Source organism: Triticum aestivum, chromosome 4A, assembly GCF_018294505.1.
Source record: "Triticum aestivum cultivar Chinese Spring chromosome 4A, IWGSC CS RefSeq v2.1, whole genome shotgun sequence".
Lineage (NCBI taxonomy): Eukaryota > Viridiplantae > Streptophyta > Magnoliopsida > Poales > Poaceae > Triticum > Triticum aestivum.
The window spans coordinates 53,621,734-53,633,740 of record NC_057803.1 but is presented as its reverse complement, the minus strand read 5'-3'; positions in this window follow the sequence as shown (position 1 = coordinate 53,633,740).

Sequence of the window (12,007 nt, the reverse complement as noted above, 5' to 3'; positions counted from 1 at the left end):
AGGAAAAGAATTCTATGCTTGGGATCTAATCCATGGACTTGCATAAAGACTTCGAAATCCTTGATGATGGTTCCCGACCAAAACTCAATAGTGTTTTATTATAAGACTACCATGTGGTCATTCTTGTCTTGGATAACATGCTCACATGTGTGTAGCAGAACCAGCTCATGTTTTGGAACTTGCTATCGTAGTTCATCTCCCAAGAGTCTCGCAACGTTATCTCGTCGACTTGTGTTGCAACCTTTCTTTTCTAGACATGTTGTCTGAAAAAAATCATGTTACCAGTCAGATCTGAATCTTAGGAAGATATGATGGTTGGAACATTTCCAAGATCTATGATGTAGGTCCCGACGGGGTTGATGTTCTGGCCGACACACCTGGTCAGAAGATCTATTATGGTAGTATCTTGAATGAGCAATTCGACCATCTTCTCCATGAGGATTTGGTATGACTTATTCCACAAGTTGTTCCTTATGGATTTTTGTGCTCCCGAAGTCCGACCTTTACTTGATGGCCATGTTGATGCTTTTAAGCATTGACTGTGGTACCTAGTACATTAAAGAGAACATTAGAAGCTGAGTGCTAAATGTCTCTCGGTCGATCATCCAGATTTGCTTCTTTGGCATTGCTAAGGAAAAATCTGAGAAAGTGATGTCCTCCTTGCATCTGCATCCTCCATCACCGTTCATCATGGTAGTTTGATGTGTTGCCAGGATCCTCGGCATGGATGTTGGTAAAACCTTGATGAATACAGAAATGCTCAAGTTCTTGAGAGCATGCTCAGTCACTGGGTTATATCCTCGGTATCAATTGGAATGTGCCTTCCGTTGCCGAGTTGTCCTATAACTCTAGTTTCCTCTCCAAACTGAGTATGCCATTCTTCTGAATTCTTTCAAACGATCAATTGTGATTTTCCTTAGGCTGGTATAGAGAGTTTTATGATCTCTGTATCAAAAGTAATTCTTTTGCCACTTAAGGGAATAATTCTACGAGTCACCTTCCCCGAGGTGTCCCGTTATGGAATCATGGCAATTATCTCCTCACTACCTTGAAAACCATGCACTATCCTACTCCAGCATTGAATTGTTGCCTACCAATTTGAACCTTTTTCATATGTTTCTCATCCATAATCTCTGATGTGTGTTTTGCGTCTTAGCTCAAGGGATGTTTCTACGTCTCATTACGTGAGTTGATCTTGTGTTCATTAAGATCAATGATCCATTCTTGTGAGGTTGTCTTGTTCTCTTGTCGCGATGTTGGATGAAGTTCTTGAAGGAAAGGATGTCATAATCAAAGATGATGATCGAATCAACGTTCTTATGAAGTGCAACATGGATCGTGAAGACTGTGTCAGTTCCATGTCCCCTCTGTCTTCTTACCTCACGTCCTGAATCTCGGGACGAGATTCTTATTTAGTGGGGGTGAGTTGTCACACCCCTACAATTCGTTTGTAATTAGATGCATTTGAGAGCATCATGCATCATGTCTAAATTCTAAAAGTTGAATTGAGGTTAGTTGAAACCCTCAGAAGTCACTTCAGAAATAATGAACATTAAAATCTTTTCAAATGGGTCCAAGAAAATGTTCATGTTTCTCTTTGAAAATATTGGCCAGAACTAAAATTCAAACCAATATTTTCAGGAGCTCATAAATATTTATTTTGGGCATTTGGAATTACTTCAATAAGTATTTGCATTTGATTTATAATTGATATATTTTAAATATCATCCAATAATTCTGGAAATTGTTGTGGGGCTTTATATTAATGTCACAAGTCCATACAACAATTTACATAAGCTCGGAAAATGATTTGGGTTAAAAATCAAATCAAAACAGATTTAAAGAAAATAGGAAACAGAAAATAGAAGAGAGAGAGGGAATCATACCTGGCCTCACCAGTGCAGCCCACCAACCAGCCCAACACTGTAGCTAGCCGGCCCAACCCATCTCTACCTCCCCTGTCATCTTCCTGCTTGCCCGCTCGCCGACCACCTCCTGCTTGCCTGCTCACCGCTGAACGTCTCTGGGAGATGCCACGCAACCCCCTAGCCCCTCTCACTCTTCCCCGTGGCCCTCCTCTCCTCTGCTCTCGCTCTCTCTTCCGAAGCTGAGCGGAGCCATCACCGCCCCTCGTCGTTGCCGCAGCCACCGCCTCCCCCTCGACCCCTCGCCGTGCCTGCGAGCTCCGTCTCGACGTCCCCGACCCCCTCGACGAGCCACGAGGCCCCGGACTTGCTGCAACGCCGCCACCACTGCCGTTTCCTTCGTCGGCCACCGGAGATCGTCGCCGTCGATTCACCGCCTCCCGTGCTTCCCCGAGCCCGCTTTGACGCCTGCTGCAACCGCTGTGAGCTGCTCCTCCTCCTCCTCCCCCTCTCCGTTTTATCGTTTGCACACCGTAGTTGCCGCTTCGCCGATGACCGAAACTCACCACCACTGATCGGCGCGCCTCGTCGCGCTGCGTCCGCAGGACCCAGCCATGCAATATCTCATCGCCGGAATCGGCCGGACGAGCAACCCCGCTGTGTTCCATTTAGCGCCGGCGGCTAACCGCCGTTCTGGATGACGTGGACACGTCATTAGGGGCTAATGGACCACTAATTAAGCCCCACAGTCACTGACACATGGGCCCCATGCTTTAGTTAACCGCAGTTTACTTCTTTGTTTAGCTTAAACTAATCACAATGGCCCGACGCATCAGCGTTGACTTGCTGACGTCGCCGTTGACCAGGCCCCACACGTCAATGACCCAATCAGCAGTGTGTCACTGACTAGTGGGCCCCACTGGTCAGGTTTGACCTGGACGGTCCTTTTGACTAGCTGACGCCAGCATGACTTAATGCTGACGCAGTAAAGTTTTCTCGAATTAAAATAAATCAGTGGCTCTCCGGTACAGCTTGCATCATGGATTAATAAGGGGCTGGACTAGGAATCAATTGACCAAGTGCAGACTCTACAGAGCCACATCTGGAGCCTCCTTGAGAAAGACGTTGGTCTTCTCAACATGGTCCAAGTAATGGTGGTCCGCTGGATTTTGTTGTGCAAGCGACGACCTCTCAGTATGTGGGAGTTTAATTCGGAAGGACCACGGACCCTCCAAGACTTCTTCCGTACTACCCACAAAGGAATGTGGAATTTTTTTTCGAGAAATGAAAACAGTGGCCGGACACCACCAAGGACATCGGCCTCGACCGCAACCATCCAGATACCTCAGTAAGTGCTTGACTCCCAAACAGTTTCTAGCTATGTGTGCCGTAATGCGATACTGATCACACTATCTTCTTTCAGGGCTGGATAAATAAAGCAGAGCGAATTAGGTGTACGACCCCCCTTCCCAAAGACTCATCAGATCCCGTATTAACAAGGATGTTGGCCTCGGCACCGTACCAGATGCCTGCGAAGGAGGACAAGACAGAGAGCGGGAGGACCGAAGGTGGCCTCCATCCCAAAGGTATATTAGACGTTGTGTATGGGAAGATCAAAATCTCATCTCTTGGCGGGAAAGGTAAAGGAGAAGCCAACATCCCTTCTCCTCATGGTAAGAAAAGGGCCACCTCTGAAGGTCGGGAGGAAAAGGCTCCTAAGCGAGGAAAAATGCCCCTGTCGGGCGGCTCGAGCTTGGAGGATGACGTCATCGTGCAGTCCCACGGCGAGGACAAGCCATCAACCAAATCGTAAGTGAACAAGTGTGTTTTAAACATATCCCGGTCTAGAATATATGTTTTTGCAGCTCGGCACACAGTCTTCTTCAATAATCATCTTCCTCGGGGGATCTCCTCCCAGAGATGATGGAGAGTGTCGGTGTCAAAACCGGTGGATCTCGGGTAGGGGGTCCCAATCTGTGCGTCTAGGCCAGATGGTAACAGGAGACAAGGGACACGAAGTTTTACCCAGGTTCGGGCCCTCTCGATGGAGGTAAAACCCTACGTCCTTCTTGATTAATATTGATGATATGGGTAGTACAAGAGTAGATATACCACGAGATCGAGGAGGCTAAACCCTAGAAGCTAGCCTATGGTATGATTGTTGATGTGTATGTTGTCCTACGGACTAAAACCCTCCGGTTTATATAGACACCGGATAGGATTAGGGTTACATAGAGTCGGTTACAGTGGTAGGAGATCTTCATATCCATATCGCCAAGCTTGCCTTCCACGCCAAGGAAAGTCCCTCCCGGACAAGAGACAAAGTCTTCAATCTTGTATCTTCATAGTCCAGGAGTCTGGCTGAAGGTATAGTCCGGCTGTCCGAACACCCCCTAATCCAGGATTCCCTTAGTAGCTCCTGAACCAGGCTTCAATGCCGACGAGTCCGGCGCGCATATTGTCTTCGTCATTGCAAGGCGGGTTCCTCCTCCAAGTAATTCATAGAAGATTTTGAACACAAAGATAGTGTCCAGCTCTGCAAGATAAGTTTCCACATATTGCCATAGAGAGAATAATATTCACACAAATCTAATCTGCTGACGTATTCCGTAGTGTGACATCACACCACGGCAGAGCTTTTATTCAAACCGTTTTACTGTCCCATCTTAGCGCGTTATGCGAGGCGGTTTCCTTGGCACGTCTTGTTAAAGCATAGATCGTGTCCCCTTATTCCGGGATTCTCATCAATACGGGCGTGGGTAACCCAACCGCGCCATTGATTACGGCGCTTGGAGATAAGCGAGTCTTACCAGGCTGGTGGGGACATGTAGTTGCGTCCACCCATATAAGGGGATAAGGATCCACCTTTTCACCTATGCCTTCTTCCTCCTTCGTCTATCCATTCTTGCGCACTCGAGCTCCAGCGCCCAAGTCCGCACTCCCCACCTCAACCTTCTCCAGTCATGTCCGAAGCGGGAGGCAAGTGGATGGACTCCTCCGTCACGGAGGGGCACATCAAAAAACTAAGGAAGGCTGGATACCTGTCTAACGACATTGCGCACCGGCTTCCCGAAGAGGGGCAACTCATCCCTACCCCTAGGCCCCATGAGAGAGTGGTGTTCCTCTCCCATTTCCTCCGCGGACTGGCTTTCCCTCTCCATCCATTTGTCCGGGGGCTCATGTTCTACTATGGCCTGGATTTCCACGATCTGGCCCCGAATTTTGTCCTCAACATCTCCTCGTTTATCGTCGTGTGCGAGGCTTTCCTCCGCATCCGCCCCCATTTCGGCCTATGGCTCAAGACTTTCAACGTCAAGCCGAAGGTGGTGCACGGAAACCAGGCGGAGTGCGGAGGCGCCATGGTGGGCAAGATGCCCAATGTCTTATGGCTCGAGGGCTCCTTTGTGGAGACCCTGAAGGGGTGGCAATCGGGGTGGTTTTACATCACCGAGCCACGCGACCCTAAGTTCTGGTCCGGACCCCCAACGCGGCTCACATCCTGGAAAGAGACGGGCCTGTCGTGGGGCAGCAAAAAGGAGGTGACCGGACTTCAAACATGCATCCAATCCCTGGTGGACAAGTAGCTCAGGCTCGTCAACGTAGTCCAGGTTATGCTGATCCGCCTGAGCCTCCCGTGTCAACAACGGACCTTCAATCTGTGGGAGTTCAATCCGGCGCAGCACCGAACTCTGAGCAGGCTCTTCGACACGATGTATGAAGATGCCTGGAAGGTGCTTTTCAAGGGCGTCGAGGCTCCCGCATCTGCTACCGAGGATCGCGGATTCAGCACGCAGCGTCACGCTAGCGCGATAAGTTATTTGTACCTTTTACAGGGCACTAGTTATTCATAGTTTAACTCTGTGCGGGATTTAAGCTCCCTTACCTTTGATAGGATTCGCAGGCGAAGTCCGGACGGATCGATTGTCCGTCACCTTTGCCCGAAGATCCAGCCGATGCCCACTTGGCGAAGCTGCTGGTTCCGGCACGCTATGTGGTGCCGGAGAAGAAGGTCAAGAAGAAGGCCATGGGGACTCGAACGAGTGCCCGCCGCCCGGAGGTGTCGGATTCATCATCCGACAAATCCAAGACGCACTCCTCCCGTGAAGACGACGAGGAGGAGGAAGAAGAGACCCCTCCCCCTCCAGCGGGGGAAGGGAAGAAAAGGAAGCCCCCCCCCCAAATGGGGAGGCTGAAGGTCCAAGAAGGGGAAAAACCTTCCTCCAGACAGCTCCACCGATGCCGACGGCAGCAGAGAGGAGGGGCCGCCCAGGGCCAAGCCCCTGGCGAAATCGTAAGTATCCGGATACAAGAGTAATTCATAGTATTCATTTATTGCACAGTTTCCCTCACGTAAAATATGTTTATGCAGCCCACCCAAAGACTGGCTCGACGCGTCGTCGAGTGGCTCACTGGGTTCGTCGGATGTGAACTCGCTTCCGACGGCTTCCTCCCCCCGCCCTACGGACGACACCAAAGTGTTGTCCCAACAGGTCCCAAGCCGGGAGGAGGTGGTCTTGGAGGCGCCGCAAGGCGACCTCCCAGACTCCAGGAGCAAAGGGGATGAAACCCCCCAGGGCTCCAAGTCCGGCTCCAGAACGGACACTGCTCCGGAACCTTCAAAGGTTCCAGAGTCCGGCGGGCGACCTCCTTCCAAGAGGAGCCAACCCACTGTGCCGGTGGCCCCCGTCCAACTGGAGGCGCCGGACAATATGTTGGAGGCGCTCCAAGGCGCCTCCATCGACAAGGAGCACCGTGCCATTATAAGTGCGGTGGTCCAGAAGGTTCAGTCCGCCAAAAGCGGCCTGATTGAAGCTTGTACTAGCCTTTTGACAGGCTTTGAGGTAAGTAAAGAATGTGTAAATAATATTACCGCATAGACAGTAGCCCCTGATGCTCTGTTTGGCGTTAGGGAAGAAAAGCCGAATATAGGATCAAATAAAATTTGCAGGAGTCTAACAAAAGGAGTCAATATGCGTATGCAGGCTTCTCTGCTTGCGTCCGCCGCACTGACTGCGGAAGTGGACACGCTAAAGCAGAACCTCGAGCGGTCCGAGCAAGAGCTCGGTCATGCCAAGGAAATACCTTGTTTTTGAATATATATCAAAAGGTGCAATTGCAAAGAATGATAGGATTATCGTGGCTATTTTAGGGGCCACGTCTGAAGTGGCGACCCTTAAGCAAGCGCTGGTCGAGGCCGAGAAGAGGGCGGCCTCGGAGCGCACCGAGCGGGAGAAGTATGAGGCCGAGGTTGGCAAGGTGCGGCAAGAGCTCCAGGATCTTATGAAAAACATGAGAGTTTGGAGCTTGACTCGAAGACGCAAGCGTCCAAGCTTGCGGTGGCTATTGAAAATGCGAAATCCGCCAAGGCCGAATCCCAGAAGACACTCCAGGAGTTGGATGAGGTGAAGAAGATAGTGGCAGGTAAGGCATTCTTTATGCAAAGCAAACACATAAACGTGAGTTACTTGTTACTTACCCAAATCCGGAGCTCTCCAGGAGCGTTCGCAGATCTTCCCCGGAGTGTGTCCGATGCCGCCGCATTCTATCGAGCCGAGGAGGGCAGCTCAACGGAGAAGGTGTTCTGGTCTCAGTACGCTGAGGCCGGACACCCCGTGCCCCTGAGAGACCAGCTGAAGCAACTGGTCGAGCTCCACAAGGCGGCCGAACAGGCCATGAAGGGCCTCATTGTTCGTCTGTGGCCTGGAGGGGCTCTGCCTGGGAGCTTTTTCGGGCTGGTGCGGCGGCTGGTGGAGGCCTGTCCAAGGCATGAACTCATCAAGTGCTCCGTCTGCATTGAGGGTGCCCGTAGGGCCCTTGCCCGTGCTAAGGTGCACTGGGGCAAGCTGGATGCTGAGAAGCTTGTGAACGATGGGCCACCGCCGGGGAAAGAGCATCGCAAGCCCGAGAATTACTATAAGGATGTTCTGAAGGGTGCGTGCCTTGTGGCGGATGAATGTTCTAGGGATGTAATTTTTGAGTGAAACTTGCTCGTTTTGTCCTGTGCACTGAAAACTTGTTTATATGCGCTAAGCAATGCTCTTAGAATTTAAAATATTACCTTCTGTGCGGCTGTTTATCAATTCTGAGAGATGGCGAGTCGTCGGCATCTGCCCCCGTGCCGCTAGTGCTGGGGTGTTCGGGGATAAATCTGAGCGCTCTTTTTCCCATGTTTGGGTCCTTCGAGGGAGGCGCTCAGCCCAACGAACAAGGTAATCGGACTATAATGCGTGAACACTCTCACTTAGCCATAGAATTCTATAATTTTAAATTTCGGCGAAGCCCCTAGTATTCGAAAGACCGAGTTCGGGGCGCTATCCACGCCTTGGCCGGAAAGAGCCGGCTCCTCGCCCTAAGCGGCATAAGTCTTTAGGGACTCGAAAAAACCTCTCGAACAACGACCAACTCTCGCTTCATCATGACAGTCAGTTTTAGCTTTCTCCACTGAGGTGCTCGACCCAGCTCAACTAGGGCACAATCACAGTGGTTCTCCTAGTGCTACCTTAGCCGATATAGCGGAACGTAAGGCACCAAAACATAGGAGCCGGGCAAAACCAATTATTGACCCAAGATATGATTTGGAGCCGATGCATATAATGCTATAAGTTCGGGGTGCCGCACTTGTTAAAGTGTTCGGACTTCTCACACCATATTGAGGGGTACTAAATCCCCTAGCGTGTTTTGGCCGTACCAACGTGTACGGGTGCAACATGTCGTTAAGGAACATATATAAAGAAAAAAGGTAATGCAAAAATAGACGAAAGCTATGCATTGTTTATTAAAAAGGGCTGCAACAAAAGCAGAACGATACAAATAATGCGATAAGTGGAAGGTTGGACTAGTTAACATGTCTGTTCCAGGGGCAAGCTGCGGAATATTATGCGGAACAGGTATACTGCTCGTAATAGAGACCACCTGGGGGTTCCGTACTATGGCGTGGCTTGTCTGCTTCCCTGGTTCTTGCATCGTTTGTGCGGCAATTGAACTGTCGAACAGGCCTTCCGAAGGATGGAGTCCTGAAAGTAAGATAAAATTAAAAAATCAGCAGCCCCTGGTACGGTTTAAGCCATGTTTTGGGCGTGCCGTGATGGTGCCCCTCCCCCTGTGCCCATGGTATCTCTAGAGCGTAGTTATGTGCATGAAGTACTGGCGACACCTTTTTGCGAGGGTTGGGGTTGGGGCCGCATTGCTACGCCTGTTCGGATCGTGCCAGGCGGTCTTGTTGTAGGTTACTCTGGGCGCGCTTGATGATGTCCGGTCGTTTAGTGGCCGGACTGGAGAACTGCCTGGAGAGGCTGCTTTGAACTTCCGCTGCAAGGGCCGTCGTGTGCTCCTCCGTTCGAAGGGAGCGTTCAGTGTTTCCATTGACCGTAATTACTCCTCGAGGGCCTGGCATCTTGAGCTTAAGATATGCGTAATGTGGTACCACATTGAACTTAGCGAATGCGGTTCGCCCGGGCAGTGCGTGATAGCCACTGCGAAACGGGACTATGTCGAAGATTAACACCTCGCTTCGGAAATTATCCGGAGATCCGAAGACCACTTCAAGTGTGACTGAGCCAGTACAGTTGGCCTCTACACCTGGTATTACGCTCCCATTTTCCGCACTCTATCCTGGTAAAGCAGGTTCAGGCTGCTGCCGCCGTCCATGAGGAGTCTAGTGAGATGAAATCCGTCAATAATTGGGTCTAGGAACAATGCGGTGAATCCTCCATGACGGATGCTAGTGGGATGGTCCCTTCGATCCAAGGTAATCGGGCAGGAGGACCATGGGTTGAACTTTGGGGCGACTGGCTCTACCGCGTACACGTCCCTTAACGCGCGCTTCCGCTCCCTTTTGGGGACGTGGGTTGCGTATATCATGTTCACCGTCCGCACTTGTGGGTGAAAACCCTTCTCTCCACTGTTGTTCGGCGGCCGGGGCTCCTCGTCGTCATTGCTATGCAACCCCTTGTCTTCATTTTCGGCGTTTAACTTGCCTGCCTGCTTGAACACCCAACAATCCCTATTGGTGTGATTGGCCGGGGCTAACAGTCGACTATTTGATTTTTCTTTGTTAGGAACCGTGTTCAGAATTGCCTGGCCAATTCCTCTGGCTGCTGAATTACGTGACTTAGGTCATCGGTGTCTGGGGGTGGCACATAAGTGCCCTGGAAATTGTCGAGGAATGCGGCTTCCAGGTCCTCCCAACAACTGAATGATCCTGTTGGCAAGCTGTTAAGCCAGTGCCGAGCTGGTCCTTTAAGCTTGAGTGGGAGGTATTTGATGGCATGGAAATCATCGCCGCGGGCCATGTGGATATGAAGGACATAATCCTCGATCCATACCGCAGGATCTGTTGTGCCATCATATGATTCGATGTTTATGGGTTTGAAACCCTTGGGGATTTGATGATCCATTATTTCGTCTGTAAAGCAGAGTGGGTGTGTGGCGCCTCTGTACTAGGCCATATCGTGACGTAGCTCCAATAAGCCTTGTCTACTGTGTTCGGCCCCGCCGAATTTGTGGCCAGCGTGACGGTTACCGTCTCGAGCCGTGGGGCGCCCACGCGATCCGTAGATCGATCTTGTTTGCCTTGCCTTGTCCTCCAACATGTCTCTTAAGTCCGGTGCATATTCCGGTGCCTTGGTACGGGGTGCGGCTTGAGTGTAGGGCCGAGAGGCGTCTCTGTTGCGGCCACGAGGTGGCCGGTCGGCCGCATCAAGTTCTTCCTTCTCTAATCGGGGTAGCAACCTGCGCTTTGGGTAGCTCTTGGAGGGGCGTTCGAGTTTATGCTCTTCGGCCGCAAGGACTTTAGTCCATCTGTCGACTAGCAAATCTTGATCAGCTCTAAGCTTTTGCTGTTTTTTCTTGAGGCTTCTTGCCGTGGCCATAAGCTTGCGTTGAAAAGGCTTTTGCTCGACGGGATCCTCTGGCACGACGAATTCGTCGTCGTCGAGGCTTGCCTCGTCTTCGGAGGGAGGCATATAATTATCGTCCTCGACCTCTATGTCTGTCGCTCTCTCATGAGGGCTGGTTCCTCCATCCTCCTGTGCTAAATCTTGCTGGAGGGGGTTTTCTTTGGCGCTTTCCGGAGTATTATTATCTCCCGTGCTAGAATCACCTTGTTTGTTTGGCGGGATTTTGAGCGGCACCGCTAACGCTGGCGCTTAGGTTGTTTCTTGGAGGGGTCATCCTGCGCTGTTCCATCGCCATCTCCCTCTTTTGGGGTGTCCACCATGTATATGTCATATGACGAGGTGGCTTCCTAGGGCCTAGTAGGCGCTGGTTCTTCATCATCTCCTTCATCGGCGTCCATACTGTCGATATCTTCGGAGTCGAAGTCGAGCATGTCAGTTAAGTCGTCGACAGTCGCTACAAAGTGGGTGGTGGGGGGGGTTGAATTTCTTCATCGTCCGTACCCCAACCTTGCTGACCGTAGTCCGGCCAGGGCTCTCCTAATAAAGAGAGAGACTTCAGTGACTTCAGGATATCGCCGAAATGCGAGTGCTGAAAGAAGTCCGCGGCAGTGAACTCCATGATCGGCGCCCAATCGGATTCGATCGGCAGGGGGGCGGAGGGTTCGGAGTCTGGAGAGGAGTCCGGCTCCTTGGAGTCACGAGTCTCGCAGAGTACGGGGCTGGTGCTTGGGTCAATCGCCGTTGGGGTCACAGCCCCCGAGGTGGCGTCCAACCGCCCATCCTCGATTGGCGCAGTTGGCTCCGAATTAAGGGTCGGAGCCGATGTGGGTGCGGCCTCCAGGGCACTGTTCGGCGGCAGAACTAGATCATGCTCTTCGTGACAGTGCGGCGCGCTCGGCAGTGGCTCGAATCCGTCGAAGATCAACTCCCCGCGAATGTCAGCCGTGTAGTTAAAACTTCCAAATCTGACCTGACGACCAGGGGCATAGCTCTCGATCTGCTACAGATGGCCAAGCGAATTGGCCCGCACTGCGAAGCCGCCGAAGACGAAGATCTGTCCGGGAAGGAAGGTCTCACCCTGGACTGCATCGCTATCGATGATCATAGGAGCCATCGGGCCTGACGGCGATGACACAGAGGAACTCTCAATGAAAGCACCAATGTCGGTGTCATAACCGGTGGATCTCGGGTAGGGGGTCCCGATCTGTGCGTCTAGGCAGGATGGTAACAGGAGACAAGGGACAC